This window comes from Ochotona curzoniae, unplaced genomic scaffold, assembly GCF_017591425.1.
Source record: "Ochotona curzoniae isolate NIBS_2020 unplaced genomic scaffold, NIBS_Ocur_1.0 contig_46, whole genome shotgun sequence".
Lineage (NCBI taxonomy): Eukaryota > Metazoa > Chordata > Mammalia > Lagomorpha > Ochotonidae > Ochotona > Ochotona curzoniae.
The window spans coordinates 7,706,683-7,719,410 of record NW_024466340.1 but is presented as its reverse complement, the minus strand read 5'-3'; the positions used below and the strand labels follow the sequence as shown (position 1 = coordinate 7,719,410).

The 12,728-nt window shown below is 54.9% G+C and overlaps 1 long non-coding RNA gene across 1 annotated transcript; it reads right to left on the bottom strand.

Annotated features, from left to right (window-relative positions):
• Positions 1 to 220: 220 nt before the first annotated feature.
• Positions 221 to 3,018, bottom strand: LOC121160825. Its single transcript, XR_005884581.1, has 4 exons — positions 2,875 to 3,018; positions 1,799 to 2,225; positions 868 to 927; positions 221 to 348 (listed from the first exon to the last, which is right to left on the bottom strand). It is a non-coding gene; the product is annotated as an uncharacterized LOC121160825 (long non-coding RNA).
• Positions 3,019 to 12,728: the final 9,710 nt, after the last annotated feature.

Genomic DNA, 12,728 nt, shown 5'->3' with positions numbered 1-12,728 from the left:
TGTTCCAACAAGGAGCATTCCTAGCCAGGTTTTTCTTCCAGGAGGATCGATAGAGACGTGACACACACAGGTGCTCCTGCAGAGTCTTCCCAGGCAGAGCCTGGCTTCTCGCCCTCTGTCCGCTGCTGGCTTGGCTGCTGCGCCCAGTCTTGGCTTCCGATGCCTGGGAACTTGTTTTGTGTCAGCTGCCCCTCCAGTCTCTCCCCTGCCCCACCCCGCCCTGGACACTCATTCCTCTGCAGATTTGATGGCTTCCCTCTACACACCACACTTGCAGCCTTGTTCAGTCCATGTGGAACGCAGGCTCGGGTTGAATTTGAGAAGCGTGTTTGGTTTCTTGGGTTGCTCCTATGTGAATTAATAAAACAGTGATCCAGGGAAGACAAAAAAAGTATTTTATCTCTGTATCAGTCATCGTTGACCACTCAGTCATCAGAGGCAGGACTGGGACAGCTGGCTACTGGCTGTATTCCTGCTGGCAAAGCTGAGTGTGCCCAGCAGAGAGCCCTGGCCCCGCCCTCTTCCAGCTGGCCTTGGTCCAAAGTCCTGCGCATGCCTCAGCCTCCAAGGGGGCTCTGCCTCGTCAATCCTGATACCCACCTGCAGAGAGCACATCTGAACCCCCCTCCAGGCTCTGTGTGGCCACTGGCACAGGCTAGCTGAGCTGGCCCTGGGCCCAGCTTGCCACCCTGCCAGGGATGGAGGTGCCAACGCCTGGACCTTGTGGGTGGAGCCTGAGCGCACAGGTGAGGGTCTGCAGGGACCAGAGGCAGGCGCTTGGCTCAGTTCGTGTGGCTCACATGGTTTGCTTCGTTGTTGCCATTGTTTGCATATTTATTTATTCATGCAACACAAACATTAAAACACCTGTCATAGGAGTGAAGTTGCCACTTGGGAGATCTACGGTTCAAGTCCCACTGATGTATCCTGGAAAGCAGCAGGTGATGGGGCAATGCGTGGGGTCCTACCACCCAGGGGGAGCTCCAGTGGAGTTCTGGGCTGCTGGCTTTGTCGTGGTCCAGCCCCGGAGAGGGGTCCTGCGCTGTGACCAAGCTCTCTCATTCTCTACGTGTTCCAAGTAGCCAAAAGAAACAAACCAGCAATCTCTAAGGTGCCAGTTACAGTCCAGGCACCATTCCTGTCCATCTGTTTACACAAGATGCTGCAAGAGGACTGGCCTCCCATTCGTGCTTGTTGCTTTCACAAATGACCACAGCACGGTGGCATCCCACAACACACTGTTTGCCTTCAGGTGCTGGGCACCATCAGGCTGATGGGTCGCCAGGACTGAGACAAAGGAGCTATTGGGGCTGTGACAGAACCCTGGGAGACATGAACTGTGCGCCCTCGTCCTTACAGGGCTGTGGCCCCTGGGAGACACGAGCTGTGCGCCCTCATCCTTACAGCGCTGTAGCCCCTGGGAGACATGAGCTGTGCGCCCTCATCCTTACAGGGCTGTGGCCCCTGGGAGACACAAGCTGTGCGCCCTCATCCTTACAGCGCTGTGGCCCCTGGGAGACACAAGCTGTGCGCCCTCATCCTTACAGGGCTGTGGCCCCTGGGAGACACGAGCTGTGTGCCCTCGGGACACGAGCGTGTGTGCCTTACAGGGCTGCACTCAGTCCCCGGGAGGCACAAGTCATCTTGAGCAACCACACCAACCTGGGCCATCACTCACACTCGTGCCTGCACCCTCTCTTCCCAGCATGGGCTTCGTGCCAACCCCATGCACCAAGCCCCCGTGCCCTCCACTCCACAGCTTCCTTTGCTGACTCAAGGACTGTGATCAGCTCCTCACCTCTTTCATTGAATTGATGATGCCTCTCAGCCCAGGCACCAGATGTGTACACCTGCCGATCAACTTCATCAGGGGCTTCTTAGCAACCAGCCAGTGGCTGCAGGGTGGCCCTGAGCTGGGGAGATGGCATAGTCTCTGTGCAGTTTGTGATACTAAGGATGGGTTAACACATTAAGTCACAGGTAGCCAGGAAGCAGAAAAATGCCATGGAGCATCTGTGTGAGGAAGAGGCTGTGGGGTCGCAGGGAGATCCAAGAGTATTCAGGGGACACCCCAAGAACAGCCACGCTGGGTGTGAATCCTGACTCACCACACCCTGCCTGGGAGAACAGGGACTAGCGCCGCATGCTGGACAAGGGGCGCAGGCTTGCCGCCCATCCAAGACTGGTGACAGAGTCAACGTCGAGAGCAGGCACCGTCATCACACCTGCCAGGCGGAAGGCACTGGTTGGGAGGAGGGCAAGTCAGTCCCGAGCTCAGGGGATGTCAGAGGAGACTCGCACTGGAGTGGGGCATGCTGCCTCCCACCCAGGAGCCCCCGGTTCCCCTGGCTCTCCACACAGCGGGGCTTCATGCCTGGGCTTCCCCAAGAATGATGATGTCACACAGAGAGCGGACTCAAGTGGCATGGACTCAGCTGTGCAAGGGACAGCATTGGGGCTGGGAGGGCTGGCCAGGCAGCGCTGTGTCTCCCTCCCTGGCTGCCGCTTGGGACCAAAAGCCACTCTTGCCTCAGAACCCAGTCCACAGAAACCTGGAAGGGCCTGGAGCGGGTCTGCACCAACTCAGGGGTCCAAGAAGGGGCAGCCCGAACTCACTGCACCCTACGGCCTAGAGGCAGCTTCTGCCCCCTGTCCCGATCGGATGCCAGTGGGCAAGCCCAGGCAGCCAGGGTCACCCAGGATCCAGGCCTGGCCCTTCGAAGCCCCAGGGCCCTCCTGAAAAACCACAGCTTTTATCAAATTTTTCATTTTAGAAACATAAAAGTATCTGTGTGCTTTGTACAAGGAGACATGTCTCATGAGCGAAAAAAAAAATGCATGGACTGCACAACTTGTGCACCAGAATAAATGTACCTTTTAATTCCCTTTCCTCATGCACTTCTTGGGTGTGCTGTACACCCACACACACACACAGCCTGCAGAGCCGTGGCCCCAGCCAGGAAAAGTTGTGCATTTCCATGACTCCCGTGCATTTGGGATAAAGGATTTGTCAGCTTCTGAAACAAAGATAAAGGTTTGTCAACAGCAGCACCAGCTGAGCTGTGTCATCCTCTTAGGCCAGGGCTCCTGGCCATAGGCTGATAACCATGTTCCCAGGCTGGAAGCCATGTTAGGGACATCACACGGGGAAGGGATGTCCCAGCAGAGCCCAGAGACGGTGCCAAGCCCCGGCCACGGTGGGGCAGCAAACACGCAGCAGCCGAACTGCAGCCAGGCCGGGCCTCACCACACACCTGCAGCACCTGCCTGGTTAGGATGGGGCGCTGGCACCCCCAGACAGCGTAGCGCCCACACCCCCACTGTTTTCCTTTTATTTGTGGATGAGCACAGTGCTGCCCAGCCCCAGGCCTGGTGTACCCCGGTTCTGCTGTGTGCTGCATCTCCCTACACGGCCCTTCTCTGGGTATGCCCTCCCCTGGTCACTTCTGCTTGCCTCCACCAGTGACCACACTGATGCCACTTGCACGGGCACTGAGGGCTTCTGTCCCAAGAGGGCATCCAGCAAAGAGGGGTACAGGAGGCAAGGAAGTGCCTCTCCATTCTGCTTTCAGAAACAGTCCCCCACATGGTGCTTCTGGACAGCACAGAATTCATCTTCCAGGATGAACCCAGCTGGAACATTTGAAGCACAAAGAAGGAGCCCTGGAGTCTGTCCTCGGCCACTCGGTCACGTGAGGAGTCCCTTCCCAGAGATCGGCCAGGCCCTGGCCACCGCAGAGGGTAACGTGGCCAGCCTGGTCCATCCTGCTCGACCCCTGGGTTTCCACGGGAGCATGCTGTGATGCCTGCTGTGGACATGGAGGGGACCCCCTCACAACCTCTCCTTTGAATGGAAAAGGTGGGCATGGGTCACCCTAAGTGCAGTGGGTGGAGTCTGCATCGGCCCAGATCCCTGCTGCCTGATGTAGCCCGGACTCAGGACCCAAACTCAGCCCCCACAGGTCACACACAGGCACAGGTTCAAAAGAGGGGATTCAGCTAGATCTGCTTACAGCCATTTATTTTTAAAAACTCCTTCAACAAATACTGCAGCAACCACAGATGTTCCAAGGTAAGCTCTGGGTCAGGAGAGCTCAGAAATGAAGAGAGACTCCCACCTTTGCCCTCCCAGAACTTGCCATGCAGCACAAGGGCCTTTTGTTAATACTGCACCGCTTGCACACACAGACACAGGGCGCTGGCCATCCTTGTTGCACGTCCCCCCTCTCACACACACACACACACAGGGCGCTGGCCATCCTTGTTGCACGCCCCCCCCCCACACACACACAGGGCGCTGTCCATCCTTGTTGCATGCCCCCCCCACACACACACACAGGGCACTGTCCATCCTTGTTGCATGCCCCCACACACACACACACACATAGGAATACAGTTTGCCCAGACAAACCACACCCTACTCCACATCCTGCTGCAGCCACTTTCTATGCAAACATTTTAATAACACTGTCCCTGCTTCTGTCCCGGTACCTTCCACATTTCTCATCCAAGTTATTAAAAATGAAAAGAGGCTATTACACATCTGTAAGGAAGTTCTAATGAATAGCTGAATCGACGCGCTGGGCCACTGTGTAGGCTCGATGCCTGTAATTTACCAGCACAATTGAGGATATTAATGCCTACTGGTAGGGTAATTAAACAGAAAATTCTGGATGTAGTAGCCAGGGCTCTAAACAGAAAGGCGGAGAGAGGTCCCACTTGGGTGGACAGGGATGTCAGGGTGGCCGACGTGGCATGGCACTGATGGAGCCTCGCCCAGTGGCAAAGGACACCGGACACACAGCAGAGAAGTGTGCCATGTTGCAGGTAGAGTCTCGACTCCAGGGTCAGTGGCCAGTTGTTCCAGGTTCAAGTTCAAATCTGGGTCTCTCTTTTCTTTGCTGTCCAAGAAGAGGACATTACAAGGAAAGGTTCAGGTCACTTGGTCTCCTGTGAAAGGCAGAGTGCTGGAGAAGGGCTGTGTGTGACACAGAAGGTTCTGTCGCACTGCCCTGTCTCTGACGCAGAGGAAGGTCTAAGCAGAGGTGAACTGGAGGAGGCAGAACAGGAGGCAGTTAGCACGATGATTTGCTCATAAAGGCAGCCCTGTCGGGATGAGATGTGCCTACAGCCTCAGCAAAGCTCAGTGACGATGGGAGCAAACGAAAGGTTCCTATGAGACACGCTTCTCTTCCCATGCGATGCCCTGGTCATCCTGGCCTGTGACTAAATGAAACGCTCTCCTAAATTAGGGTTTTGCTTTATTTACTCTATTTTGTTCCTAAGTCAGAGAGACTACCAAACGAAAATGACTCCAAATTTATAACAGTCATCCTTTCCCATCCTGAGGTCACCCCGGGCAGTCTCCAGAACTCAAAGTTATTATTGCGTAGTGCCCTGAGACTTGGTCAATGCCTGCATCAGTGTGGCCAGCCCAGGAGGGGACGCCGAGCTAAACAGACACTGCTCCCCAAGCAGTGACTACAACCTGAGTCGTCTCGAAGCACGTTGGCAACCAGATCCCAGCATTTACTTCACCCTCAAACACTCTCTCACCACTAAAGTTTGGTTTTTGCGCCAATGAAATAGTTCCAGAAGCCTCTGAGCGGTCACCAGATTCAAGCTCACCCACCCCCACACTCCCTGCCACTCGCCCCATTTTGACCAAATGGCTTAATCCCCACTTGGGAAACATCTGATGCTCCTGGGCTATTTCCAAGAGGTTCATTTAGAGACCTGCTATTAGGTATTTTTTGCTTTGTGCTAAATACACACTTGGAAGTGCTAATTTGCCAGCAAGCTCGGGCCCTTGTTCAAGTGAGTCATCGACTGTGCATGATCCCGTAGCACCACCACGTTCAGCCACACAGCTCTACGCCATGCAGCTGGCAGACTTGCGCGTGTTGTGGCAGCAGCTTCAAAGCCGTTTGAGAGGCGACAGCCTGTGCCCAGAGGAGAACAGGGAAGTCGGAGCAAAAGATGACAGCGTGAAGTATCGTGTTCCACCTGGAGCATCGTGGGCTTGGCTCCTTGGCAGGGGGTGCCGAGGGGGCGGTACAGAACACATCACTTCCCTGGGCAGCGGCCTCTACCAGCTGCTGTGTCCGTGGCCGAGGCCACCACAGGCCAAGGCTGGCATGTCCTGCCTCACGCACTGTGCTTCTGCTGACTCCTAATCATACCCAGCTTCCACTCAGTCCTCACGCATCCCACCTAGACCCTCGCCGTGGGGGTTCCGCTGGTCCCCAGCATGTGCCCCTCTGGGGCTTGCTCTCCATCCCCACTGGCAGGGTGTCCACCTGCCCATCAACGGCAGCAGTCTGGCTCATAAAAGCAGCCCTGTTGGGATGAGAACTGGCATGGCTGCCCTAAGCCCACTTCACTCCTGCTCACAGGGACACACAACCCTCTAATTTCAACGTGCTCTGGGTAAACGAGACCCTGCTCACAGCACCCCCTAACAACTCAGCCCTGAGCGGTCAGCGAGGGCACCCTGGGTACTGTGTGCTTCCTGGATGGGCTTCACATCCCTATCCAGTGCGTCCCCAAGTCTCAAGCTCTCCAGGGAGGGCTCAAAAAGTGGCAGAGCTAAAAGGGGCAGCAGGGTGCCCACCTGACACAGTGGGAGCTGGACAGGGACCAGTGTGGGGAGCCAGGGGAGACCAAGCTGGACCCTGAGGGCAGACCTGGCTCTGCAGGACAGTGACCCAGAAGAGGATCTGGACAGAGAGCCCTGCGGGGTGGGACAGAGGCAATGGCCTCTGCGGGCCGACTCTGGCCAGCCAGGGCCACAGCGCTGTACCCCAGCCACCCACCACTCTGCCCAGCACCTGCCTCTCTGGGTCCTGCTGCCTTCTGGGTCCCAGAGGAGCAGCTGGCTCGGTCTTGAGCACTTCAAAGGGCAGGACCCAGAGAGACCTGGCAGTGCCCTGGGTGTGAAGGTGGAGGCCCCTCACATTCTCGTTCTCCCTCCCGCTGAGGTGACTGACGGTGTAAGGAACACAGAGACGATCACGGGACAGGAGGCAAACCAAGGACCAGAGAGATGGGAAGAATACTCTATGACAGACAGCCAGGACACAGGGAGGAAGAGGTGAAGTTGTGGTGGCGCTGGCTGAGGTCTCGGGTGCTGTCAGCAATGGGAAAGACACTCCAATCGGGTGGAAAACCGCCAGCCCTCTCCAATTAGCATCTGCCTGCAGTTCCTTTTAGACTATGGGTATTATGGGAGCAGTTTGTGTTCAAATTGAAATTGGACTTCAAAACCACTGGAGGAGGTTGCGTTTCAAAGGGGAGAAAAATGAGACAAGTTGCTGACGAGGCTGGGAGAGCAGGAAATAAGAAGAATAAGATAATAAGCAGGTGGGACGCACTTGGCAAGAGGGAGCATCATCCTTTGGCTGTCCCTTGGATGCAGGGTCATGTGTAATGTCATCCTTACATGACTTCCGTGTGATGCATGTGAAAACCCACACACAATGCAGTGGACAACATAACCACATCACGTTGCTTTGCATTTCTGTGACCCACAAACAGTGCACGCAGTATCTTTTAATGCAGATCATATTTCCACAGATGGCACATCTATAACTTATTTACAAATCCATCCCCTGATGACAGAAGTCCCTCCCACTATGAAAACCCCATGATCTTAGGAGTTGCTGACTTGGTTCCAGGTCTTCCTTTATTGGCCGCTTTGCCATCTCAGATGTTCCTGGGGTCGTTATCAAATTCATCACCACAGCATGACACAGCTAGAGTTTGCTTTGGCCTTAGAACTTCCTAACAGAAGCAACAGAAGCGTATGTTCTCCTGTATTCAGATTCCCTACACTTGGCCAGTACCTCGTACTTCTTGAGCCCTAACTTAACACGCCGCACCCTGGCTGCGGTGGGACCCCACTGCCAGCCACGCTCCAGGCCTGGCCCACCCCAGCTCAGTCTCAGGGTCTCCTGCAGTTGATCCCTCCCACTCCCATTCCAAACGAGGCATACGTGGAGATGTGCACCATCAGCCTGCTGCATCCCTCTCATTTTCTATCCGTAGTCCTGGGTCCTGTTCTGGCTTCCAGAGCTTTTTGATGGGCAGAACATTCTTTATTAAATAAACTCGATGAGCTTTAAGTTAGCTGAAGTTGCTTCTCTGAGAGGCATGACTACAAGCAACGAAGAGGATTGCCTGAGCTCAGCAGGCACAGAGCTCCTCGTTAATGGGGTTTCCAAACCTCCATCCCAGGGCCAATGCGTGGAAGCCAGCTGAGCCCAGGTCTGCCCACCTGCTGCTCCTGAGGGCTCCCTCCCCTGTTTACCTGCATGGCACAATCAGTGGCAAACACCAGCAGACAGAGCATGCAAGATGCTGCACTGCTGGCGACAGAGGGGTCAGCCTGGAGGAGCAGGGTATCCCTGGCCCGCCCAGGTTAACCACCCATCCTTGGCTCCCCCGATTGAAATGTGAGAAACCATAGACATGAGGACGGTCTCTCGGCACACTATTGCCTGTCCACCTGTCATTCTAACTCTCCCTGGGTCGCTTGATTTAATTCCTCAGTTTCTCAAGACAGACAACAGCCAACAGAATTTACAGCCAATCTGGAGAGTTGTTTCAGCGAAAAGAATTACAGCTGCTCTCTCTTTCTCTCACAGCACTACCCCAGGACTACTTTCACGTGGTCCCAGAGCAGGTGCTATGTAAAATTTGTGTCTGTTTCTTTTAGTAAATCTTTACTTAAAAGAAGACAGCTCCTTCTGTCTTTCGAAGTTGCACTTTCCTATTCCACTGAACTTCTTCCATGAGCTGCAAACAGCGAGTGTATGTGCGTGCAGTAGTTCAAGGGCATGGCCCAGAACGTACAACATGCTTGTTGATAGATTGATAGATTGATATAGACTCAGCAGGGGGGTGGGCCTTCATCAGATCTCTTTCCTGACTGACAGGACTGATCTGTGTCATTAGTCAGGAGCTCAAGGGCCAAGGAGCCAGAAAGTAACAAGCCTCTGGTGGTCCTGGGAAGAAAGACTTCCCCTGAGCTGCATCGTTTCTGTGTCTGGTGGTTCCCTCGCAGCAGTTCCCGGCTGCCTGTGCCTGCCTCCCTGGTCGGCCGTGCTCCATGCTGGGCAGACCCTGTGGACAGACCCAGCCTCTTCCTCGGCCTGCCCCATCCTGAGAACACTGGCTGCACACTGCTGGCCAGCTGGGTAGCATTGCTGCCCAAGGCTGAGCATCCCAGCAGACTGCTGTTGCCATCCAATGACTCACCAGGGTGTGGACCATCTTCTCCAGTGGTCTTTCCTCCCTTCATGCGTTCGTCCCTGGGTAGGACCAGATGTGTTCTTCCAGCGTCTGCTTGCCAATGGTCAGCAAACTCCGGCCAGTTGGATTCAGCAGAAGAGGACTTTGTGTCATCAGATATAACTAAACAACACGAAAGCATAACGGTATTCCTTGGCCCCTCACGCAGCATATCACTAGCCTCATTTAAGGGCAGCCAAGGGTTTTCCGGCTCAGTGAAAGAACATGGTAAAATCACAACAGCCTTAATCCCACTGCCAAAGCCCATGGAGACCATGACTCCACACCAGGGACACACCAGCTCCTTAAAGATGGCACAGATACTAAGCTTGGCAGCAGGAGTTAAGAATCTGACAAGATCCAGCTCTTTGCTTGGGGCAGATGGACCTCCGCCAAGCAGTGGGAAGAGGGTGCACAATCCTCACTGAAGCCTCATTTGGGTTTGGATTTAGAGACTCGTCTTCCCTTGAGGTCAAACCCAAAGTTCTCTGTTACCAAGTGATCAAGCCATGTGATTTACAGCCCATCCTGGAAGAGTGGAGGGCAGCTGATGAGTGACCAGGCTGTTTGCATGCAAAGTCCCGGAAATGTCCACCTTCGCAAGAAACCCAGACAGAAGACAGGAGTGAGAGGTGTGGGCGGAGAGGAGACCAAGTCTAGGGGCTCTCCCTGACCTGGACCAGGTTCCTTACAGCCAAGGCAGTCAGTCCAGGATCTTGCCAAAAAAGGAGTACGTGCCCTTAGCATTCCAGAGGGTATCAGGGATGGCAGCGCCTGGTAGCAGGATACAGAGTCCAGTGTGCCCACAGCAATCTGGAGGGCATCAGGGATGGTGGCACCTGGCAGCAGGATGCAGTCTAGTGTGCCCACAACGTTCCAGAGGGCATCAGGAACGGTGGCACCTGGCAGCAGGATGCAGAGTCCAGCAGAAGGTGAAAGTCACCAGGACCAGTCTTGTGGCAAAGCACATTAAGCTGTCGCCTACAGAGCCAGCATCCCACATGGGACACCAGTTCAAGTCCCGGCTGATCCACTTCTGATCCAGTTTCCTGCCAATGCATCTGGGAAAGTAACAGAAGATGGCCCAGGTGGGAGATACAGATGAAGCTCCCGGCTCCTGGCTCCTGGCTTTGGACCAGCCCAGCCTCTGTCATTACAGCCCTTTGGAGATGGAACCAGTGATTGGAAGCTCTCTCTGTATGTCTCGCCTTCTCTTTCTTTTATATCATAAATCTTTTTAAAAGCAAAAACAGAAACAGCCAAAGCAGTACCCAGAATTCCGTTCCTCCAGTGCCTGTCTCTGCGGATTCCCTGGAGGAAGAGAGGCGGGAAGCGAAGGACAGGAATTCCGGGACAAGCAGGTAGGACACAGGACCTGAGCCCAAATTCACCGTTCCAGTCTGAAGAGCACCAGGGCAAGAGAGTGACCTTGAGAAGGCCCAGCAGCAACCCAACATGCTCTCTGAATCGCCTTGAAACAGTAGCAAGATTCCAGGGAAGATGACCTGAGGAAGCACTTCCCACTGAAACGAATGAGGCAATACTCACTCGGTGCCTCTAGGACTCCCACGCTGGCCAGAGCCCTTCAAGCTGACTTCAGGGGAGCCACTGACTTGTCATCAGTGTTGGATCACCTCCTGTGGAGACAAAGTCTGTGGGAACTGGCTGGTGGCAACGTCTACCGCGAGAAAGCTGAGAGACCGGAGGGAACTCAGTGCGTGGGAACCGGGTTAATGAGCCGAGTGAGGCATGGCGCCTGAGTTGTTTCAGCCTGCCAGCTCTGAAGTTCCCGACCACCAGCGACCACCAGCAACACCCCTGCAGGCCACGGCTGAAGTTGGGATGCAGCACCCAGCCGGGACACCCCCTCGTCCCCCGGGTCCTTCCCCCATGGCCTTTAGACAGGGAGAGCGCAACAAGTCATTAAAAAAAAAAAATTGGGTCTAACTTGGGAGTGTCTGCTCAGACCCCACGAGCTCACAGAGTCTGTGAGAGAGACGCTGGTTGCCAAGTGCTCCAGCCTCCATCTGTGGCCAGCTCTTCCTTTCTCGTAGCAGCGCCACGTCTTCCCAGGAGCCTGGGAAAGGCTGAGCTTCCCCACTGTGCCAGAAGCTGGCAGCAGGAGCGCCTCAGCACGGCCAGCCAGCAGCTGCAGGACATGGCCACAGCACAGGCCAGAGAGCCCTCGCTGGTGCTGAGACTGGGTTCTCCCTCCGGTCTCACTGGGGAATGGCCCTGGGGTCTTTTCTGAGCTGCCCTGCCTGCAGAGCTGGACCCCTGAGAACCAAGGGACTTTCCTAAGTGTTGACTGGCATGTGAGAGCCACAGAGGACTCCCACCTCCTCCGACCACACGAGCCCCTCAGACCAGGCCAGCATGGCCTGAATTATTATATAAAGCCCATGTGGATCTGTCATCCCACCTCCATCTTTAGCAGACCTCCCCTGCCAGGCCACAGGGACTCCACTCCCACCCCAGGCCAGGGGCAGTGACACATCCGGCCCAGACACTGACCTTGGACAAGCGATTAGACACAAAGAGAGCAGGAGCAGCTAGCCAAGGGGTCGTATGACAAGACAAGAGGGTAAGAGTGGCACTCGCATTCTGTGGCTTCTGACCAAGGTTTAGAACCTCACTGTTCCCCATTCTTGGTGGATGAATTGGCAGAAACAACACAGGTAAGCTTTGTTGAACTGAGTAAGTCATGAACTCATACCTGTGTGACTGAGCCAACTCGACCTGCTGACGGTGACCTCCTGCACCCTGTGCCCTGCACCCCTCTGCCAGCTACAGACCTGGCCCTGTGCACTAACACATCTTGGCAGGAGCTTTCTTCCTCGCCAGCAAGTCTCTGCTTGTCGGTTTTGTACTGCTGGTTCCTCCCATCCATTTGGAACTCTGGCCATTTTATTTATTTATTTTTTCCTAAGAGGGTTTTTTTTTTTTTCCCCCGAGATGCCAATCCAGTGGAGCACCCAAGGGAGTGTTCATAAGAGCACATATTACCCGGCTCACAGCACATGCAACCAGCTGCACTTTCTTGGTGGTCTCACCCCTATGAAAGCAGGGCTGGCTGCTCTATTCACCATATCCCTGAGATCTAGACCACGCATGAGCTCAGCAGGTGCTGATAACATGATGGATGGTTGGCTGTCTCCTGTTAGCTCCACATGCTGGGCCTCACACAGATTCCCATTGTGCAACCATGGAAACAGAGGCAGCGCGCTCAAGCGGCACGACCGTGGTCACACTTGGAGAAGACCAGAGATGGGTCTGGACCAAGGACTGGTATAGGCGTGGGGAAACCATCTGCCTGTGTCTTTGAATCGACCCACTGCCTAGGTAGAGAACCAGCAGCTTCCATTCCAAATCAAGCTGGCTGTTCAAAGTCAACCGAACAAGGCATCATGGCTGCACTTTGAAAAGCTCACGTAAAC